The sequence below is a fragment of the Panthera tigris genome, chromosome B1 (assembly GCF_018350195.1).
Source record: "Panthera tigris isolate Pti1 chromosome B1, P.tigris_Pti1_mat1.1, whole genome shotgun sequence".
NCBI classification, from domain to species: Eukaryota; Metazoa; Chordata; class Mammalia; order Carnivora; family Felidae; genus Panthera; species Panthera tigris.
The window spans coordinates 33353298-33376237 of NC_056663.1; positions in this window are offsets into that span (position 1 = coordinate 33353298).

Below are 22940 nucleotides of genomic sequence, written 5' to 3' on the forward strand. Positions count from 1 at the left end.
CTGGAAGTCATCCTACAGAATAGCCCTCCTCTCTCTTGTTCCCCTCACATTAGCCACGAAGGGTTTCAAAGGTAAGTGCCAGTTCATTTGCTTATTTTTCTTTATTATTTGTATTATATTACAGTATTGCAATCATTTCTATATGAATACTTTTGGGTTGTAGAATGAATCATCTGAGTTTGCATTATTTCTTAGGAGCAAATTCGCTTTGATATACAAGTGCTTTGGATTACAAGCATGCTTCCGGAATGAATTATGCTCGCAAACCAAGACTTTACTTCCTCGCTGTTATTTTTCCGTTCATCCGTTTCTCTCTTTTTCCATGGCCATTGCTTTAGCACAGACCTTCATCAACCCACACCTCAACTATTGCAAGAAGTCCAGTAAAGGTGTATACACCCACAGATTACCCTGTCATTTGAGCGATCGTTATAAATACGTAGAATCCTCCAATCCGTGACTACTACAGTTACCGGAAAAATCCAAATTCCTTAGTCTACCAACACTTTTCTTTACAATCTAACTACATCTTGTCTTTGCGGCCTCGTATCAACATTTCTGGCCAATTTCCTAAGAACAGGACTCACCTTCACCAACATCTTGCCCTGTTTCTGAACATAGCATACATTATCTACTGTCCCATGTATTTGTGAGTCTATGCTTAAGGGATTAGGAAATGGTAAGCAATGCCAGGGTGCCCCACCTTGTTAGGGGTGGGGCAAAAAGGGTAACAATTACAGTGAAACATAGGGGGAGAAGAACACTGGGGATTTTCTACCTTTGTTATTTGTTATTGTTTGCTTACGTGTTTAAAATTAAAGGAAAGCTTCTGGGGTGTTATTATCTCCTGCCAAAGGTCAGGGCTGACCTTAGCGCTAGCAATCAAAATCTGCCTGCACCTCAGTGGGTAGCAGAGGCCACCACTTTTGCAGGCCACACACTGCAAGATGCACGGTGGTGAACCTTAAGCTCGGCAGTGACGAGTGTGTGCAGAACATTCAAGAATCAATGGCTGAAAAAAAAATCGTTAGTGGCTACATGCATGCAGCTACATACATGTGTTTGTAAAACATCACCTAAAGCTATTCACTAACCCATTTCTATTTTCAGTAAAGTAGAAAGCTCTATCATAACACCCGGTCAAATTTAATGTAAGTTGTAAGCCAAAATGCTTTAATTTACTTCTAGGAATTTTATGTTTTCTCACGTTGTATAATTCTAACAGTGAAACACAACCTGTGAATATTACTCAAAGTATTTGCTCAATGATATTTCTTTAAAACTATTTAAAAAAAATAAAACTATTTTTAACTTATGCCTTGATTCATGGTTACACTAGCAAATTTCTCTATAGTTAGTAATAAAAAACAAAGTCAATAATGCCAAGCTATTCTAACTCTGCATTCCGTTATATCATCTTTTTCAGATAGCATCTACAGCTGTGTTAATATGTTTAAATTGGATGAGCTATTAAATATATTCCAGATAACCATTATGTAGATTTTTTTCCATTAATGCCTTGTAGAGAAGCATATTATGTACATGATCATTTTCTGCGAGCACAAGTAATTATTATGCTAATATTTTCTTAAATGAAGCTGTCTGAATCTAATAGAAGATTATACTGTGTATATTAATTTATTCATTCACCGATTCTGCCTCCCGTACATCTTTTTGAAAAAACTTAAAACCTTGGTGATGATAGTTTGAAGTAAATTCATTCTGCCATTTTGCTCTCCGAAAAGTGAGAAAGACACCAACTGAAATAATTTTGTGGGCATTTTGATTGTTTCTCTGCGATTCTATGTTTCTCAGCTATGAAAAGAACAAATGGGGGCGGGGGGGCTCTGCTGTTCTCCCATGCCAGTTCATCAGAGAGGGTAGTTTAACTTCAGGTGCTCTGTCATAATCTAGGGAAGATGATGGCACATTATTTTGCTAAATATATCAGTTAAAAATAGTTTTGAAAGCAGCCAAGGCCAAAACATTTATATGCAATGGAAACCTTTTATACAGTTGGTGTTGGGAGTAGAAATAGCGTCAGTACTGTTGAAACGTAAATCGTCCATGCCTAGTTTTCTCTATTTTGAGATATGATTCCAACATTGGTTCATCTAAATCAAGCGGGATTCAGCAGTGGGACTCCCCCAACTGTGAGTTTTGTATATTACAAGAGCATGAATATTTTTAAGCTGGAAGTGGGCAATTGTTGAATTTATTGAACTTAAATGTTTGGCAATTCTCAGGACTGAAGCACTTTTTCCCAAATCAGTGTTTCTAGTTGCAGGTTTTTTCTTTCCTTCTTTCTTTCTTTTTTCTTTCTTTCTTTCTTTCTTTCTTTCTTTCTTTCTCTCTTTTTCAATCTAGAGAGATGATTCTACCAACATGATCACTAGAAATATTTTGAAATTCTTGACTCTGATACAAGTAGATTACTCCTTAAGAAGGAATTTAATACTTAGCAAGAAATATGAATTTCTTTTAAATTTTTTCTGGAGCATTTCTAAGACACTAGAACATTCTTTTTGCCTTTGTTGGCTCCAGTCCCCACCCACCTCACCCCAGTTGGCCACTTGATTGCTGGGATGAAAGAACGTAGCGCTGAGCCTACAGTAACTTGCTGATTTCACTGTAATTTATCACACTTGATTTACAAACACCAGAACTCAGTTCTGAGCTATTTTTTCAGCAACATTTTTCAAGATTTGATCCGAATGCCAGATCTATATATAGGAAGAGGAAATAACTGTTTGCACTATGTAGTATTAAAAGCCTTACTTACTCCTAAATGAATTTGTTATTAATAGTGAAAATACAAATAGTAAGAGTTAACACTCTGTTAGCAATTATTATATGCCTGATATCGGTCTATGTGCTTTATAAGATGAACTCATTTAATCCCTATGACAATCTCATGAACAGGTAAACCATTATTATTCTACTTACCCATGAGAAAACTAAAGCACAGGGAGGTCCAAAGTCATGCCAAAGTTAACACAGCTCATGTTAGTAAGTCATAGAACAGGATTTGAACTCAGGCAATGTGGTTTCAAGCAGAATTTTAAACCTATGTTCTACTGCCTCTCTTTCTTTTAGAAAATATGTATTGAGTTCTTACTATATGCTCAACTCAGTGCTAAATTCTGAAGTGATCAAAATAGACAGTGTGTCTAATTTTAGATGCACCAAAGATTACTGGAAGTTGCAAATGAATAGAGACCACTGAAAAGCCTGGCATACTGAGCTAATGTGAAAACATCTTTTCTGAATCAAGCGTATATGATCGCTAGATAAAATAATAATTTTTTGATCCATAGCCATTAAAAAAGAGAAAGAAACCCCTAAAAGCCAGCTATGGTGAATAATTTCTAAGAGCAGTAATCAAGAATCATGGCTGAAAGATGCATGGAGATGCGCAAACTTGATCTAGACCTTAATGTCTAGGCCATGAGATTCTGGCATCCATGCAGAGGGTGGTATTCAGGCTTCAGTTTCTGTGTACTTGGGAGCTGATACTGAGTTGTCTGTGTAAAGTTTAAAGTACCAAATTCTAACCTATCATTAGATAAATGGGAACTTGAGAACTTTCTTCCCCTGGCCTACGGAAATGGTAAGGAAGATTTCTGTGGTTGGGAAAAGAGACTCCCGTAAGAAATAAGGATCTCTGGCCCGTATCAGACTCAGGTTGGAGTCCTAATTCATATTTAATCATATCAAACAGTGCCCCCTCACCCCTGCCAATAAATAAACTAGCCTGGAACCAGTGAATTCCCTGTGGTCTCAGAAGAAGAGAGAATATATGAAATAGAGAAATTAAAATTAAATATTCAATATTTAATTAAAATTCAGTATTAATTTAAAATGGAAGATTCTGACTAGTCAGAGCTAAAGATAATATTCTTGCTCAGAGGTTGTGATGTAAGTCATATTGCTGGGATGAGGAAAGAATGGGTGGTAAAGGGACCACTGAAAACAAAAATCCGAACCAGGGAATAGGGGGTAAACTACAAAGTCCTGATGACATCTGAGGACATCCGGAATCACTTTCCTTATAGGATACTCTGCCATAATTTTGCAATATTTCTCTTCAGGCATGGTCCACTTACCAAAGGTTATTGAAAGAAGCTGTCTTTGTCAGACTAATCAGTGAAGGCCTTGTCACATTTTATCCTCAAGGTAATAAGTGTCAGCTTACCTCACGCAATAAAGCTAGAAAGAGCCCCATAAGTAACTCTGTCCTGAACAACAAAATGTGGTCCAAAGGGACTTAAAGTGATCAGCAGTTTATTATAGTTCAGCTCAATCAGGTTCTCCTCTGCAGGTACCAATTCCTGCCAGGAAAAAATTTGGATAAAGCACAGGGAAAGATGCCTTTCATCAAATAATATGAAACCTGTTACGTGTTTAATTTTATCCCCCACCCCCCCGCTTCCACGTGTCCCCATCCTAACCCCTAGTAGCCTGGAATGGAAATAAGGTTGGAAATAAGGTTGTTTTAGATGCAATTAGTTAAGATGAGGTTATAATGGAGTAGAGTGGGCCAATATAATTGGTGTCCTTTATGAAAGGACGAAATTTGGGCACAGCATGCAGACAGGCAGAATCCACATCGTCAGGAGAATGGCTATCGAGAAGCCAAGGAGAGAGGTCTGTTACAGAACCTCCCCTCAAAGCTATCAGAAGGAATCAACTCTAGGGGCACCTGGGTGACTCAGTCAGTTAAGCATTGGACTTCAGCTCAGGTCATGGGTTTGAGCCCTGTGTCAGGCTCTGTGCTTACAGCTCAGAGCCTGGAGCCTGCCTCAGATTCTGTGTCTCCCTCTCTTTGCCCCTTGCCTCTCTCTCTCTCTCTCTCTCAAAATAATAAATAAACATTAAAAAATTTAGAATTAAAGAGCAGGAATCAACTGTGTTGGCAGCTCAATCTAAAACTGTGAGAAAATAAATTTCTGCTATTTAAGCCACTCAATTTGTGGTGCTTTGTTTTGGCGACTCCAAAAACTAATATAAACTCTTGGCATAGGGGAACCCGGGTGGCTCAGTTGGTTAAGCATCTGACTTCGGCTCAGGTTCGTGAGTTCAAGCCCCATGTCGGGCTCTGTGCTGACAGCTCCGAGCCTGAAGCCTGCTTTAGATTCTGTGTCTCCCTCTCCCTCTGCCTCTCCCCGCTCTCTCTCTCTCTCTCTCTCTCTCTCTCTCTCAAAAATAAATAAACATAAAAAATAATAAAAAAAAAACCTCAGCACAGAAAAGTATTCTTAGACCTTCTTACATTTGTATTGGATATTTACCCTAGGTTTCAGGTAATGATTCTAAAATTCCTCTTTTTATTACATACCCTAAAAGTACTTGAAGATTCACAATATTTCATCATCTAACTTACATTTTCCAAGTTGTCCTACCTGGCTGAAAGTGGTGCAAAATTCTTTTGTGTACGTGAGCTCATTTGTCTGGGGAAAAAAAATGTTCACATGTTTAGTTAGTGGCTCAGGTGGTTCGTGGGCCCCTGGGTTGGAGTAACTGTGGAGTTTTGTGATTTGTCCCAAGATACAGGGCTCCAGCAGGAGAGAAAGAGTTTTGAAAATGAGCCTCCGGTCTTTATATGTCCCTGCTAATAATTTAATTCACTTTGATGCTCCTGTAATCAGACGGTGTTATAGGTGTTCTCCTCAGGGTTTCTATCTTAATTTCATCTTTTCCCACATGGATACAAAGTTTGCTGAATTCTGTTGGGTTTCCTCCATTTTTTCAAAGCAAGGTGGGTGGACTATATTCTCTCCCAAAATAAGTACCGTCAAGGCTCATAAATGTTAAGGTCATATTAATAACTTGAAGCTCATTTGCTTGAAAGTACAAATATTGAAAACAAGAGGTAGCGTATTAGAAGTCTCTATAATTGGATCTGTGCAGTTATTTACTGTAGGAAATGAGGCCACATACTACAGAAATTACCTTCTTTTGAAAATCATTTCCAGTCTTTTGGGGCGCCTGGGTGGCTCAGTCGGTTAAGCCTCCGACTTCAGCTCAGGTCACGATCTCACTGTCCGTGAGTTCGAGCCCCGCGTCGGGCTCTGGGCTGACGGCTCAGAGCCTGGAGCCTGTTCAGATTCTGTGTCTCCCTCTCTCTCTGCCCCTCCCCCGTTCATGCTCTGTCTCTGTCTCAAAAATAAATAAACATTAAAAAAAAATTAAAAAAAAATAATTTCCAGTCTTTTGTTACAGAAATTGTTCAGTTACTTGAAAGTCATTTCTGAAAAAAAAAATTAAAAAAAAAAGTCATTTCTGAACTTTAAATAAAACCATATTTTTAAAATGACACTTGGTATTTAAGTTGCTTTTATATCCAGACACTAGAGTTGTTGTAAATATCATCATTTTTTTTTAAATTTTTAATGTTTATTTATTTTTGAGAGAGAGAGAGACAGAGCACGAGCAGGAGAGGGGCAGAGAGAGAGGGAGACAGAATCCGAAGCAGGCTCCAGACTCTGAGCTGTCGGCACAGAGCCCGATGCGGGGCTCGAACCCACGAACTGTGAGGTCATGACCTGAGTCGAAGTCGGATGCTTCCCCGACTGAGCCACCCAGGCGTCCCTAGATATCATCCTCTTTATGCAATATTGTACTTCACTACACAATGTGCAAAACATTGTGGTTTTTTTTTTTTCAGGAAGACTGCTTTTTTCATTAAGAGAAGTAACTGTTTCAAAAGTATAAATTCTACACATTTTCATGTATGTAATATGGTGAGATAATATAATTATAAAGATGGAGAACAGGTTACTGGTTGTCAGGGGCTCGGGATGGGAGAGGAGAAAAGATTGGTTTTAGGGGATAACTGTGCGGTGAGGCCACAGTTGTTACAGTTGATCTGGGTGGTTGTTAAGAAGGCAAACGTGCTAATATTGTGAAGATACACACACGTACGCACACACACACACAAATGAATGCGTGTATAACTGGTGACATAGGAATAAACTCTATGGATTATACTAGTGTCCTGATTTTGATGTTAATGTGTTGGAAGTTAGTTTTGGCTGGGAAAGTGTGCACAGAGTTTCCTTATACATTTCTTTGCAACCTTTTATGAAGCTGCAAGTTTTGAAAACCAAAGTCGAACCAATAAAATGAATAAAATGTCATGTAAGAAGTGGGAAGGAAATCGTCTCCTATCTTGGGTTTGGGATGATATATGAAGAAGGCTCTGATCCCTCACCACCACTTGTGTTCTCTCTGCAGCCTTCATGTTCCCAACCCCCGGAAGTGGCTGCAATTTCTACCTTGTATAAGATTCTTAGGAACTATGGCATTTCCTTAATTGGACCACAAGACCATTTAGATCGCAAGTAAGGTTCAAGTGGACTCTTTACAAAGAAGGAGTAAGCAGCCTTCTCTTTAGAACATGAGTTCAGTTTTCAACACATAATGAGGATCCTCGGAGGTGAATATTCTTGCTGACCATTAGTATTAGCTATGGTTATAGGAAATAGAAATTGCTTAAGTGTTTTTTCCAAACAGATTGGATTTAATACAGGGAACCGGAGACTTACAAAATCATCTGAAGGGTGAAAGAAGCAGAAATAGGGGGATATTGTTGAATGCGTAGGTCTACATGTCAGAAAGCTGTTAATGCTACCATTCCTGCCACTGCCTGCAGAATGTGACTGGGCAGCGGAATGCATGACCCAACACTTCCAGACATGGATGTCTACAAGAAACTGCTGTCCCCTGTCACAGATGCGGGTATGTGGTCTCCGGCTCTCCTCTGCCTTCCAGACTTCCTGAAGTGCATCTCATTACTGGAACCAAGTTCTCATGCAGAGTCCAAGGGACTCTGAGAAGTAGTGTTTGGACTCCCCGCCCCTGTGAAACAGGCACAAATACAGAAGCAGATGGGAATGGATGTCAAGGACAATAATACTATCTTAACTTAACTAACTTAACTCAGGATAACTCTCCTTCAAGGGCACAGCCTATCCAAATGAGACTCCTGGGAACACTTGCCTCGGAAACCTAGCGTTTTAGTAGTTTCTGGTCACCATGCAAAGAGAAGTCTTCCGTTATCATTCCTGTCTTTAATTTCACGTGCAGTTCTTTGTTTTCTTTCCTAGCCCAAGTCAATTTCTCTTTCTCCCCAAGTCATCCATAATGCCTTCTGCAATTAAACTGCATCCCATTCCATTGGGATTAAATTTTATTATAATCTTATCTGCTCCTGCTAATCTGAACTTTGAGACTTATTCAAGCTGACTCTTCTAATTTGTGCTCACACTCATGACTATCACTGATTTCCTGAATGCCTCTTATTCACTGAAAAATTCGCTGTTATAGGTACCAAACTTCTATTATTCCTATATTCTTCGTCTATACAAGTAGCCCTTAGTTAGTATAGATTCTTGGTTCCTTCTACATTGGCCACTCCACTAGCTATCCAGGATCCTGATTATATCCCTTACCGATCCAAATTAAAATCTTAAATTCAGCATTTGGCTGAAATATTGTAACATCTAATTAAGTTATTTGACTCTGGAATGCTTACTAAAGAAATTTCCTGTAAAGTTTATTTCTTTGGTTCCTAGACCTTCTCTTCTTTTCCTATGAGTCCCTTTCTGCCTTTATCTCACCCTCTATTCAATGTAAAACTCATGGCCCACCACTGAAAATATGTTTGTACAATCCCCAGCTCATTTGTCTTGTTCTTCTTCTGTTGTATTCATTTAACAAAGCCCAAACTGAGAATTACTCTGCCGGGCCATATGTTCGGGATTGTTCAGCACTGAAACATGCTAATTGGTGCCTTCAGGAAATCAAGGTCTACAAATTCACATGCTTCCCCATTGCTTAGCAATTACTCATGCTTTCCAAGTCGGCCTTCATTCCCAACTTTCTCAGAAGCTATTTCAAGCCTTCTTTCCTATTCTCAAGCCTCCTGCACCATTTTATTATGTAGCTTCACTTCATTTTTAGAATAAGACATGTCATTGGATGGAAAGTTTCTCAACTTTATAACATCTGTCTTCACGCTTACCTAGCTTCTTGTTCCTTCTTGTCTGCAACACCCTGAACCCCAGCTTCTTTCTTTTTCAGCTGATTTGGGACATCAATTCAATCATTTCTCTCTCTGAAAATGTAAGTTCAGCATCTACTCTTATTCTAGAACCTTTGTCTGATCAGGTCTATTCAGTCTTTAAAGAAAAAAAGAAAAGAATAGACAAATTTTTCCTTATCCCATTTTTTTGTCCAAATATTGTTTTTACAGCCTTTATATATATATATATATACACACACATATATATGTATTCATATATATATGTATTCATATGTATGTATATATGAATAGGAATTAGATTTGGAGCAATTATATATATTATATTGGATATATAATTATATATATTAAATATTAATATTAAGTTGTGCCAAATAAAATATTAACTGGGAAAGGTATTTCTCAGAGAATCTCTAAAGGGGTGACTGGAGTTTATTTATTTCTGGATTCCCAACAGTTTTCTCTGCTAGGTGCTTTGGAAGCCTTGATGCTAATTATCATCTGGGAGACAATGAAGCTCAATGACTTTTGTCCACTTTGAGCCTCCTTGTAGCAGGTCAGCTGCCCACAAATCTTACTGTGGTCTAATACAGGAAGCTCAACCAGGACCTGATTCCATCTTTCTCTTCCTTGCACATATATCATCACGGGAAGACCTAACTCAAGTTCCTACTTACAAAATATTTATCATCACAATAGTTTATAACATTTTTAAAAGCCTTAGCTGCAACATGGCACTGATAACATTTTCTTTTTCCTGTTGGGAAAAAAATAATGAAAAAAAAAAAAAAGATGAATTATAGCAATGGAGTACCTAAATAAGAAAAGAGAGGAATGCCTGGGTGGCTCAGTCGGTTAAGGGTCCAGCTTCAGCTCAGGTCATGGTCTGGCAGTTCATGAGTTTGACGCCCGGGTCCAGCTCTGTGCTGATAGCTCAGAGCCTAGAGCTTCCTTCAGATTCTGTAATCCTCTTCTCTCTGCCCCTCCCCCCACCTTTCTCTCTCTCGTTCTCTCTCAAAAATAAGAAAACATTAAAAATTAAAAAAAAAAAGAAAGAAAAGAGAATGTGATGCTAAAGGGAATCTGTTTCATTGGAAATGTGGTCTTTTCTTATCAGCTTCCTAAATTGCCAAGATGGTAAAATAAAGGTGAAGTAGTTTTTTAGTGTTATTCGTTTTTTTTGTTTGTTTGTTTTATGTCTTATTTCTGTTCGTTACATCTACCCAAAGTACCAGATTCTCAGTCAACAATTTTATGAGAACTGGAAAACTACTTCTACTCCTCCAAAAGAAAAGAGAAAACTATCTCAAAGACAAATTAGGTATATCTAAAAGAGCAAAAACATGTCTGTAATAAAAAAGGGCTGCTCTCAAATACTTTTATTAAAAATGGTTTTGGGGGCGCCTGGGTGGCTCAGTCGGTTAAGCGGCCGACTTTGGCTCAGGTCATGATCTTACGGTCTGTGAGTTCGAGCCCCGTGTCAGGCTCTGTGCTGACAGCTCAGAGCCTGGAGCCTGTTTCAGATTCTGTGTCTCCCTCTCTCTGACCCTCCCCCGTTCATGCTCTGTCTCCCTCTGTCTCAAAAATAAATAAATGTTAAAAAAAATTAAAAAAAAATGGTTTTGTAGTGTTTCTTTAAACATTGTGCATGTTTTCATTGTATATGGAACTACCTTTATGTTTTATTTCTGCACAGCAACATTCATTGCACTACAATTCTGTCCTTTCTCTAGTGTTGACTTTGGCACATTGAGAAATATTGAAGTTATTATAAAAAAACATATTTGTTTCTTATAGACGTGCTACATTTTGCTGATTATTCCAGTTCAGGGAGGAACCTTGAACATCTTTAAACCTGCAGCCTTATGGGGCGCCCAGGTAGCTCAGTCGATGGAGTGACCGACTTCAGCTCAGGTCATGATCTCATGGTTTGCGAGTTCGAGCCCCGCATCGGGCTCTGTGCTGACAGCTCAGAGCCTGGAGCCTGTTCAGATTCTGTGTCTCCCTCTCTCTGCCCCTCCCCCACTCATTTTCTGTCTCTCTCTCAGAAATAAATAAACATTAAAATAAATAAATAAATAAACCTGCAACATTTAACCAGAACTCAGAACTAGGTGGATAGTCTTCACATATCCATCAAATTCAATTGCATTGCTCAATATTGAATTCCCGTTTATTTGGGAACTACTACTCCCCATAGCTATCAGGCTCTTTTCATTCTACATATACCTACTTCCATCTAAACAACTACTGCCCAACAAAGATTTGTGAGGAATACCTTCATTTAAACTCATCAATTTTTTTTAGTTTACATTAAACATATTTAAATTTAAATTCATTAAATGTTTTTTTTTTAACATTTTAGTTGTTTTTTGAAAGACAGAGAGAGACAGAGCACAAGTCAGGGAGGGGCAGAGAGAGAGGGAGATACATAATCTGAAGCAGGCTTCAGGCTCTGAGTCATCATCACAGAGCCAGTCGTGGAGCTCAAAACCACAAACCCGGAGATCATGACCAGAGCCGAAGTCAGATGCTTAACGTAATGAGCCAGCTACCCCTCATTGGAACTCTTAAACTCATTGAATACTCAAGAATTTTCAGAGTGTACATTGAAATTATTTTGGATAGGATGACCTTCTCATCTCGGATTTTCCTTGTGTTAACACTGAAAGTTCCACACCCCAAGAAACCACTTGGTCCTGGGGAAGCTGGGACACTCGGTCACCCTCACCTTGGAACATCGTAAATTTTTAAAAACCGTGTTGAAAAACCCATGTTTCCCACATGTTTATTTCATATGTGCATGTGGAAATGGTCAGATGTTAATAAAAATAGTCTGATTATTTTATCATTGCAGTTGACTACCGTCATTTATCATCAAACCCTTCAGTAAAATCTCGTAAGATGTTACATAGTCCAGGAAATGGGATTCCTATGGATGACACCTTGGTTTTCCCCTCAATCAAAATATTTTCAATTGTTTAGCCTTGGTTAATTATGCCATATACATAATGGATTGTACTTCCAGGATCACTGAAGTAACGAGATATTTGCTTCTTATTTTTGTGAGTCAGGAAGAAATATGATATGATCATAGTGATGTGACTAATTTACATCTAGCTCCATATTCATGCTAACCTTCATTTTTCTTGAAGTCAATTAATGTTGTATTAGTGCCTTTGTGGTGAATAAAATTGCTACAAACAAATGCAATATTCTTTGTTCATTTATTAAAAAGATGAGTTGATTAGTCAATTTGGTCAAATTGGTTGAACTGGTTATGTCTAAAAATATAAGCAGTTTTGATAAAAATTACTGTTACATTCAAACTAATGGAGCATAACTAAAATATGAGACCTCTTCAATTTCATGATGTGGATTAGACCTTGGCGTAAATAATTAGACAGGTAATTTCAGATTCCAGCTGCTCTAACAGATGCCTGTTACAAATTGGAATGACTGCTTACAATTGTTTCCGATTTGATATATCCAACTCCCTGCTTTTGAAATATTTTTAATAAGTAACACATTGCCCTAAGACCTCAAGAGAACTGGTACACTTAGTAGCCCTAAGACCTTCCTCTGTAGGACACTTGCCCTAATCACCCCAATTTTATTCCAATAATTCTTTTATTTGTTTTTCTGTTTTAGAGTTCAGCCATGCATAAATCTGGCAAGCAATTTTATCTTCTTTTCCACGTGTTCTTCCCTCTCTCTTTCATTAGTATACATTGTATATGATATCTAGCTTGAATTAAATCAGAAAGTATTTACTGAATACTCACTAAATGCCTGAGAATGTTGGATGTCAAACAATTGGATACCTGCCTTGCCCTCAAAGAATTTATAATCTACTTGGAGAGATAAAATAGATACCTTAATAAATAGTAGTATTTATAGACACCCTAATAAATAGTAGCAAAGTAGTATTGATATGGTAAAATCTAGAGTTCAGAAAATCGTATTTTGGCCTGAGTCCGTCATTAACTTACCAAGTAACACTGTGAAAGCCTTTGGCCTGCTGTACTCTTTTGCAAACAAGGCGGATGTGGAGGGTTGTTATGCTAAAGCAGTCTGCTTCTTTCATTAGAATTCTGAGGATAAAGGGGTGCCTGGGTGGCTCAGTCGGTTGAGTGGCTGACTTTGCCTCAGGTCATGATCTCACTGTCCGTGAGTTCGAGCCCCGCGTCGGGCTCTGGGCTGACAGCTCAGAGCCTGGAGCCTGTTCAGATTCTGTGTCTCCCTCTCTCTCTGCCCCTCCCCCGTTCATGCTCTGTCTCTCTCTGTCTCAAAAATAAATAAACGTTAAAAAAAAATTTAAAAAAAAAGAATTCTGAGGATAAAGAGATCAATGTGTACTAGTTAATCCAAGACAACTACAATGAAAAGATTTTTATTTGGATCCTGAAATGGAAAGAAGGGAACAGAAGGGGAGAAGGAGACTAGCATCTACTAAGTACAACGTTGATTAAGTTGGCTTCTCCGTATACTTGATCCCACCAATGCTTGCAATAATTCTGTGCGTTTGGTATTAGCTTGAACCATATAAACATGGCTTTTGCAAATTACTAATAGTCAAAATGGGCAATTTCATATGGTCTAAGCAAATCTTGTTGTATTTATTAAATAGAGAAATTTAGGGGCGCCTGGGTGGCTCAGTCGGTTAAGCGTCCGACTTCGGCTCAGGTCATGATCTCACCGTCTGTGAGTTCGAGCCCCGCGTCGGGCTCTGTGCTGACAGCTCAGAGCCTGGAGCCTGTTTCAGATTCTGTGTCTCCCTCTCTCTCTGCCCCTCCCCCATTCATGCTCTGTCTCTCTCTGTCCCAAAAATAAACATTAAAAAAAAAATTTTAATAGAGAAATTTAGTCTCAGAAAAGTTAAGCAGTTTGTTCAGAGTCAGATGAGTATGTCTGACTCAAAGTCCCTCCTGAATCACGTCTTTCCATGTTTCCTATGTGTAGTTCATCAGCCAGGTTCCGTAAATTCTACTCGTAAGATATCCAGAATCTACTGACTTCTGTCAGTCTCTGCCACTGCCATCTTAGTCCAAGTGCAATAATTTCTCCCAAATAATATAGTAGCTACCTTACTTCTTTGCAGCTTCCTGAGAATCCACTCTCCACGCAGGGTCCAGAGTGACCCTTTAAAGACTCGATGCAGAAATAGGTCATGTGAGTCTTTATTTAAAAATACCATTAAACAAAATTAAAAACAAAACAAAACTTGGCTGGCTTCTTGCCATGCTTTGAAAAAAAATGCAATTATTTTTAACATAGCTTTTTTTTTTTTTTAACCTTGGCTCCAACCTACCACTTAAATAGCAGTTGAGACATAAGTGTTCCCATTATTCGTTCGATGAACGAAAAGTGGGATATCTGTTAAAGACAGTTTGGAAAATGAAGTAGGCATGCTAAGATGGAAAGCGATTGCAATGGTTGTTGAATGGTGAGCATTTTAACCTTATTCTGTTAGTCCCTGGAACCACTGCAAGTCTATAACTAGACAGGTATGGAAAATAGAGTAGTGTCATAAAAAGACTAGTTTCAAAACAGAATGAAAAGAGTGAGAGAAGAAAGAGAAGATGCAAGAAAAGCCGATGAGAAATTATTTCAGTAGTGTCCACTGGTTAATGATGATTTGGACAGAAGAGGCTGCTTGGAAAGAACAAGTGAAATACGGCTTTGAGTTGCGAGGCAACGAATAAAGAAGAAAGGCCAAAGGACCCTGTGAACTCCCAAGAAGGTTATAATTATATTTTCCCTCTGAATGACCAGATGATGCTCCTGCTAATGATGAATCAAGTCAAGAAGGGAAAAGACTTCCTTCTGGAAAAAAAATATTTTAGTTTTAGATGCTTTGTGTATACGGTAGAATGTGAAAGTGAGAACAATACATTAAAGGCATGGGACCAGATTCTCTATCTCTTAAAAAGGACTTGAATATACCCCATCCACCTTTGCAACCTCCCTGCTGGTATCCTAGTCCACACGTTCATTGCTTTCATTCTCTTGCTTGAGCTAAAGGAGTGATCTCCTCCATTGTCTCTGGCTCTTCACCATGCCTCTAGGGTGCTTCCATAAATGCATGTGCATTCCTGCCTTTCCTGACTTAAAACCTCTCGTGGCCTTTCTTGGGACACCCCACCCGTATGTCCCCATTCCCCACAGCATCGCGTCCAAAATCCTTAGCGTGACACATGGGGAGCTTCTCTTTCTCTGTCTCTAGTTTAGTGCTCTACGTTGCTCCACGTCCTACCTGCTCCCATGTCCATGAGAGTCACCAGTAATTGGTCTGAGTAGGTTTCCTGTGCTTCGCCCTCCATTCCTAACTCACTAAGAGACACCAGACAGTACCTTTCCTCCAATAATATGGCCACGCTTTCTGTATCATCCGCGTAGTCAGAAGCTTTAAGCTGCCCACATAAAAAGAACGATTCTAACAGAGCCTCCAGAAAAAGAGCACAAATGGAAGATTCAAGAAGTGGTGTTTCAAGGGGGTGTCTAGCTGGCTCGGTTCAGTAGAGAGCCATGAGTTCAAGGCCCACACTGGGCATGGAACCTACTTAAAAAAATTGTAGAAAGAAAGAAAGAAAGAAAGAAAGAAAGAAAGAAAGAAAAGAAAGAAAAGAAAGAAAAGAAAAGAAACGAAACAAAACGAAAAGAAAAGAAAAGAAAAGAAAAGAAAAGAAAAGAAAAGAAAAGAAAAGAAGTAGTGTTTCAGGGAGGTCAGATTATGCTACAACATAAATGCTTCATCCTTATTACATATTCCATTTCTATCCAGAAGCCTGTACAATGTCGCAACTCTTCTTGCGCAACAAGGGCAGGGCGGGAGTGAGATTGGGAAAGACTTAAATTGTCCTAGAAGAATGGCTTTCTTCTTTTTTTTTTTTTACTTGATTTACAGTAAAATATACATTTTATAATATGACCTAATATTCTTATATATGCATATACAAACACGATATACATGCTACATATGTGCATATAAATACGTGTTGTATATACACATAAGATACATATGCATATATGAAACTCAAAATGGAATGTCACAGGACAATACTTATTCTTACGGTTTGTGACATACACTAAAATTTCCCTTTCTGTTGTATTCCTTTCTATTTAACACATAATTGTGGAGGCAACTCACTAATGGGTTGAGACCAGTGTAGTGAACACCATTACTTAGAGATTGGTTCACTAACAAACGGCATGGTAATTTGCACCCTTTGGGCAATGTCGACTGTGAAATCATGACTGCCCTTATTTTCAGCAGCATCTTTACGAATGTATTTTCCATCATTGCGTGTAAAATGAAGAGCTGATACAAGGAAATTACTTGGCCATTTCTAGGTTATTTGTACCCAATTCACAAGGAGACCATGGCAAAGCAGTGTTCTATTTATAAAGCATTGTGTTGCTTTTGTAACACGGGAGTCTAGCTTACAGTTAAGAATCATACTTTTGGGGCACCTGGGTGGCTCAGTCAGTTAAGCATCTGGTTTTTGATTTAGGCTCATGATCTCTCGGCTTGTGAGTTCGAGCCCCACATCGGGCTCTGCGCTGACAGCATGGACCCTGCTTGGGATTCTCGCTCTATCTCTGCCCCTCCCCTGCTCTCTCTCATTCTCTCAAGATAAATAAATAAACTTAAAAAATTAAAAATAAAAATCACACTTCTAGTAATGGAGTTTGAATCCAGAGTCCTTCCATTACTGACAGTATCCCATTCTTAACTGTTTTAAAAGAACTAGGGACCTTGGAGGTTATTTCATCCAACTTATCATTTTATAGATGTTGAACCAGAAACATTAAAGGTTCAATGAGTTGCCCCAAGTTATGGATTTGGAGTATCAAAGACATTCTAGAATTCCAGTCTTTTGCTGGGAGTTTCTTGCTGTACTGTGTTTTTACTGTGCAGTATTGAATCCTTGAGTACTCAGTTAACTGGATTGACAGTGAGCAGGAAGGAAACACATAAAGGGAAGTATTTCCATTCTCATTCATCATGTATTTTTCTCTAAGCAACTCAATGCACTAAATGACTGGCAGGTTTTGTTTAAAGTATTTATTATTTTTATAAATAAGGAAAACAGTGGCAGATTGGAAAGCATTTACATATTAAGTCTCTGGTGAAGCTTTTATGTTCTCTGAGCTTCCATGATTACTCTATATCTTTGGGCTGCCTTATTTTAAGGCTTGGATTTTTGATTTCTTTTACTAGATTTTCACTGTTTGAAGCCAAAAGGGAGAAAGAGCGTTTGTTGTTGTTGTTGCTGTTGTTGTTATTGTTTGTTTTTGTTTTTGAAAGAGAGAGAGAGATTGAGAGAAACAGAGCCTGTACCAGCAGGGAAGGGGCAGAGGAAAAGGGAGAGAGAGAATTTTTAAGCAGGTTCCACACCCAGAATGGAGCCTGACATGGGGCTTGATCCCATGACCATAATATCATAACCTGAGCCAATATCAGGAGTCAGAAGCTTAACTGATTGAGCCACCCAGGCATCCAGAAGGGGCATCTTAGAAGACAGGAAATGTTTGGTAAACATTAGGGATTAATTTTTTCCACTCTTCCCCTCATGTGGAATAAAGGCATCCCTGCCTTCCTCTCTTCACCCTGCACATGGCTCGGCATAAAATTTGGGGAATAATGTGAGAAAATGTGGCATCTCTTTCATCGGCTGTCTTCTGAGGCCTAGGACGTGTAGACCCATCTGCTGCCACCAAAACGTACTTTAAGAAGCTTGAGGAGATGGTCGCTGGTGAGAAAACACAAGTCTCTATCACCAGTTTACCTATGACACAAGGCTAATTGGTATGTTGGAGATTTCTAGGCTAGAGGCAGTGGCCCTGGCCACTTCCCCACCCCATCAAGGGACTAATCATTGGAGCAGAGGAAGAGGCCAATGAGAGGCCCAGAGAATGTCTCCTGGTGGCAAAAGGGACAGGAAAGGCAAAGAGGCCTGTCCCTATAGAAACCCTGAATTCAAGGGCTCACAGAAAACCCCCTAAAGTGCTGTGATGGTAAGAGAGGCAGTCGTTATTTAGATGCCAGGCACACAGGGTGAACAAGAAGCTGCTACTCTTCATGGGGGCTGGAATGGAAGAAAATAAAGAAAACCTGCCACCATTGAGATATTATTGAGGTGAACAGAAAGTCTTCCAGCCCACCTTCTGTGAGAGCACGGAACAGGGAGACTGAGGGAAGCAAGACGGGGAGAGATAGAAATGGAGGCAGAGAGAGACATGGAGAGACAGACACAGAGAGAGAGAACAGTTCTTCCATCTTGAATTACAAACTGTTTCCTACACATTCCACTGAGGTTACTGGTATGGAATAAACAGTGCCCCACCCCTGGCCCAAAAATTGTATGTTGAAGTCCTAAACTGCCAGTATGTCAGAATTTGGCAATATGTAGAGACAGGGTCTTTAAAAATGTAATTAACTTAAAATGAGGTCATTAGGGTGGGCCCCAACTCAATGGGATTGGTGTCTAATTTGGACAAGATATGTACACAGGGAGGATCATGTGAAGACAGGAGGACACGACCATCTACAAGCCATGGAGAGAGGCTTCAGGAGATCCTGCCAATACTTTGGTCCAACTTCCAGAACTGTGAGAAAATAAAGTTCTGTTTCTTAAGACAGTTAGTCTGTAGTACTTTGTTATGGCAGCCTGAGCTGAATAATACAAATGGCCTGATCTGAAACGGGGATAGATTGCTAACTGGCCTATGTCAATACGGTCGTGCATAATATTTTGGGGAGATACTTGGGATAGTTGTGCTGGGTAAAGTCTTTACCCTTTAGCGTTCCTCTATAACGCCCTTCCGACTAAGTTACGAGGAAAGTAAACTTCAGACCAAATTCTTCCACAGACCAAGAACTCATTAGAAAATAGCATAAAATAATTCTGCAATTTGTTCTGTGACCTCTCTCTCTCAAGAAACTCATCGCTATTGTGCATGAATGGGTTAGTTAGGGAAGCACTATTTTAGAGACAGTATCCAGTGAGCTTACAGTCCTCATCAGACAACCAGAATTTTCTGAACACAGGATATTTCCGATGCAAGCTCTATTCCAAGGGGAAGTAGTAAAAAGTTCAAACAATATTACATTCTGCTCACGCAAGGCCAGGAACCATTTCTGCAAATTCTAGCAAAGCTATTTACATATCTTGAACACTAGTAATTTCTCCAATGACCATGACTTCTAAAAAATCAAGAACATAATTTTTCTCATGGATCCAGCTCTAACAACTTTTCTCTGTCAACATTAGCCCTTTATAAAACGACAACAACAATAACAAAACAAACAAACAAAAACCAAAAAAACAACAGTGGGGAAAGTGTTCATATTCAGAGATTCATAGAAAAAAAAATCTTTCTATAACCATAGACATATTGCAACAATGGATTTAGAGTTTAGAATGGAAAACCAATTGGAAATGATAATGGCTTCTCCATTTCCTTGACAGTCACCAACATACTTTAACACATTGATTTTTCAATGCAATTTTATAGGCCATCAATATCAAAGTCATTAAACCAAACCTAAATGTAATTTTTTTTTCTGATAGAGCTAATGCCAAATATATGATTGCTAATGTAAAATGTGTAAATCATCACTTTTGGCATCCTACCATCTTCTCTTTAGCATATTTTCAAAGAGAAAATCTGGAGAAAATAAATCCATGGTTCACTCGGACACTGACGCTTCTTTAAACCAAAACTATCAGTGGATGCAGTTAATTTTAAGTGTCTTGACACCCTATGGATAGGACAGCTCCAGATACTATGCGAAATTTTATTTTTTAAACTTCTTTATTTCCTAGTTTACATTTGTGAAATTGATTTTTGGCCAAGTGGTGAAGTTGAGCTTTGTCATTTAATGGCTGAAAAATGGAAGTGATTGTGTTCCTCCCTGGCCCTTTTGCCTGGTGATACAAGTTAGCAACACAGCAGACAGCAGTGTAGGTGGTTCACAAACCCTGTACTTGCCCAGCACCTTTTCTTAAACAAAGAAATGTTTTATAATGGAAGTGTTTCCATGATTGATTGGGTGATTATAGATATAGCTATTTGAGTTGAATTTTATTAAAAAGATGGTCATGTCTGGGAATGCAAGCTGGTGCAGCCACTCTGGAAAACAGTATGGAGGTTCCTCAAAAAACTAAACATAGAACTACCTTACAACCCAGCAATTGCACTACTAGGCATTTATCCATGAGATACAGGTGTGCTGTTTTGAAGGGACACATGCACCCCCATGTTTATAACAGCACCATCAACAATAGCCAAAGTATGGAAAGAGCCCAAATGTCCATTGATGGATAAATGAATAAAGAAGATGTGGTATATACACACAATGGAGTATTACTCGGCAATCAAAAAGAATGAAGTCTTGCCATTAGCGACTACCTGGATGGAACTGGAGGGTATTATGCTAAGTGAAATTAGTCAGGCAGAGAAAGACAAAAACCGTATGACTTCACTCACATGAGGACTTTAAGAGACAAAACAGCTGAACATAAGGGAAGGGAAACAAAAGTAATATAAAAACAGGGAGGGGGACAAAACAGAAGAGACTCCTAAATATGGAAAACAAACTGAGGGTTACTGGAGGGGTTATGGGAGGGGGGATGGGCTACATGGGTAAGGGGCACTAAGGAATCTACTCCTGAAATCATTGTTGCACTATATGCTAATTTGGATTTAAATTTTAAAAACTAAAAAATAAAATTAAAAAAAAAAAGATGATCAGGTCATTTGGTGCCTCAGTTTTCCCATCCACCAATATGGATGCTAACATCTTTATTTATTTCCAGATTATATTCAGAGCCTGGAGGCTTCATAAATTTGATTTATGTCTCATAGCTCACTCTGCATCTGTCTAGAAACAAGGTACTTCAGAGTAGTCTTGGGAGGCCAAAAGTGTCTTAGGAACTTTTTTTGTATAAAAATACTACCAAAATGTTACTCATTCTCTAAATTTGAAATTAACAAAAAGCAAGCACTTATACAAAAACACAAGTAAAAGTAGAAAATATTAGTGAGTCAAAATACAAATTGAGTCAAATTACTTCTTACTTGGCGTCTCTTTCCCACCTTTTCACTATGTATCGTGCTATTTTATTTCATTTATTAAGACCCAACTCCAGAAGTGCCATCTACTCTATGAATTGTCTCTCTCCTCTCTGCCAACTTCCTCAGGCAGAACTGATGGCTCAGTTTTCCAGATTTCTTCAGTATCTTATCATTCCTCAGTTATAGTATAAGCAATGTATATTTTAATTTTTCTATTTATCATATGCCATCTGTCCATCAATATCTATGAATTCCTTGAAGGCAGGAGTTGCATTGTATTTTTTTTTTGTGGCCAAGACTTGCCCAAGAATCTTGGTCTGCAGTAAAATCTTCATAAGGGAATGAGAGTTTAATGTATCACTTGGAAAGTTAAAGAATAATACATAAAATCACAATATTTTATGGTTCAAAGGACAATGAATGATACCAAAAAAGAAGTTCTATAAGTTTTCAAAGAGTTGGCCTAGAAAGATTAGAGAAAAAAAAAAATTTTATAGAGAAATTGGGGAGTGGGGAATGACATAGAATTTGAATACTGAAGAAGAAGACAAATTGTTCCAATTCAGAATTATCGAAGTTCTCACAGTAATAAATATCTTAAGCCAAATAAAATATCTTTCCTAGAGTAAGCTGGAAATAACAGAGTACTTCCTAACTTTTACAAATTGACACAATATATCTTAATCATGGGGGAGATTTTGGAACTTTCACAGCCAGGAGCTCAATCAAAAGAATTTTGAAAATGGAAGGCTACATTCACTGATTTTCTGATATATATTTTGAACATCTTTTATTTCAGTTTTTCCTTTGAGCAGAATGGGACAAGAACTACATTTTTTTCCATCATTGAATTGTTATGGTGGGTGGGGCCTTTACTGAGAAGGGCTTGAAGCATGTACATTGTACTCCATATACACATACACACACACATACACATACGTATTCACATACATAGTACATTGTGAGTTGTGCTGGAGTTTTGCAATATATCAGCTCTGGGCCCATCCATCCCCCAGTGCCAAGACATTTGATAGATCACCAATTAATTGCCTTTGAAAATCTTCTTACCCCTTAAAAGCAGGCATTTGCTGATACATCAGAGGCACAAATCAATGAGCTAATGAGGTAAGCTCATGCTGAATGTGAAAAAGGAAAACAACAATTTGGAAAATGAAAAGAATATAGATCACTATAAAAACTGTTTTCATGTTTCAGTGCAAAGGTAGATCTACTAAAGTAATCAGGAATAAGTGGTTTATTGAAAGCTTTTGTTAATGCTTGGATCCAGAGGTTAAGGCATGATTAATTTATCCAATTATGCATTGGTGTTGATATTGACGTTGATATTGATCTATAGTAGAAGTATCCATTTGGGCACCACAGTGCTAAAAATGTAAAAGTCTTCCTGAATGAAGAAAATCTTGAAAAGCCAGAACATTTTTAATTTGATGTTAGTCAGTATATCAGCCTAGGCTGGCTGGTAAAGTTGAAAAACTGTCAAGCTTTCTAACTTTTAAATTTTGAATTTATCCTTTCCCTAATTCGTAGTACTCCTTATACTTCTCAACCAAAAGCCTCCATAGAAAAATACGCTCTATAGTTCTAATAATTGCCAATATTTATTGAGGCTTTATTATGTGCCTATCATAGGTATGTATTAAGTATACATATATAAAATATATAAGTACTTAGTTTTTCCACAATAATGCTCATGATGCTCATAATTACTCTTATCATGTCTTTATACAAGTAGGAAAACTTAAGACCAAGATAAATCAACTAACTAGCCGAGATTACAGTTCGCACTTGAATT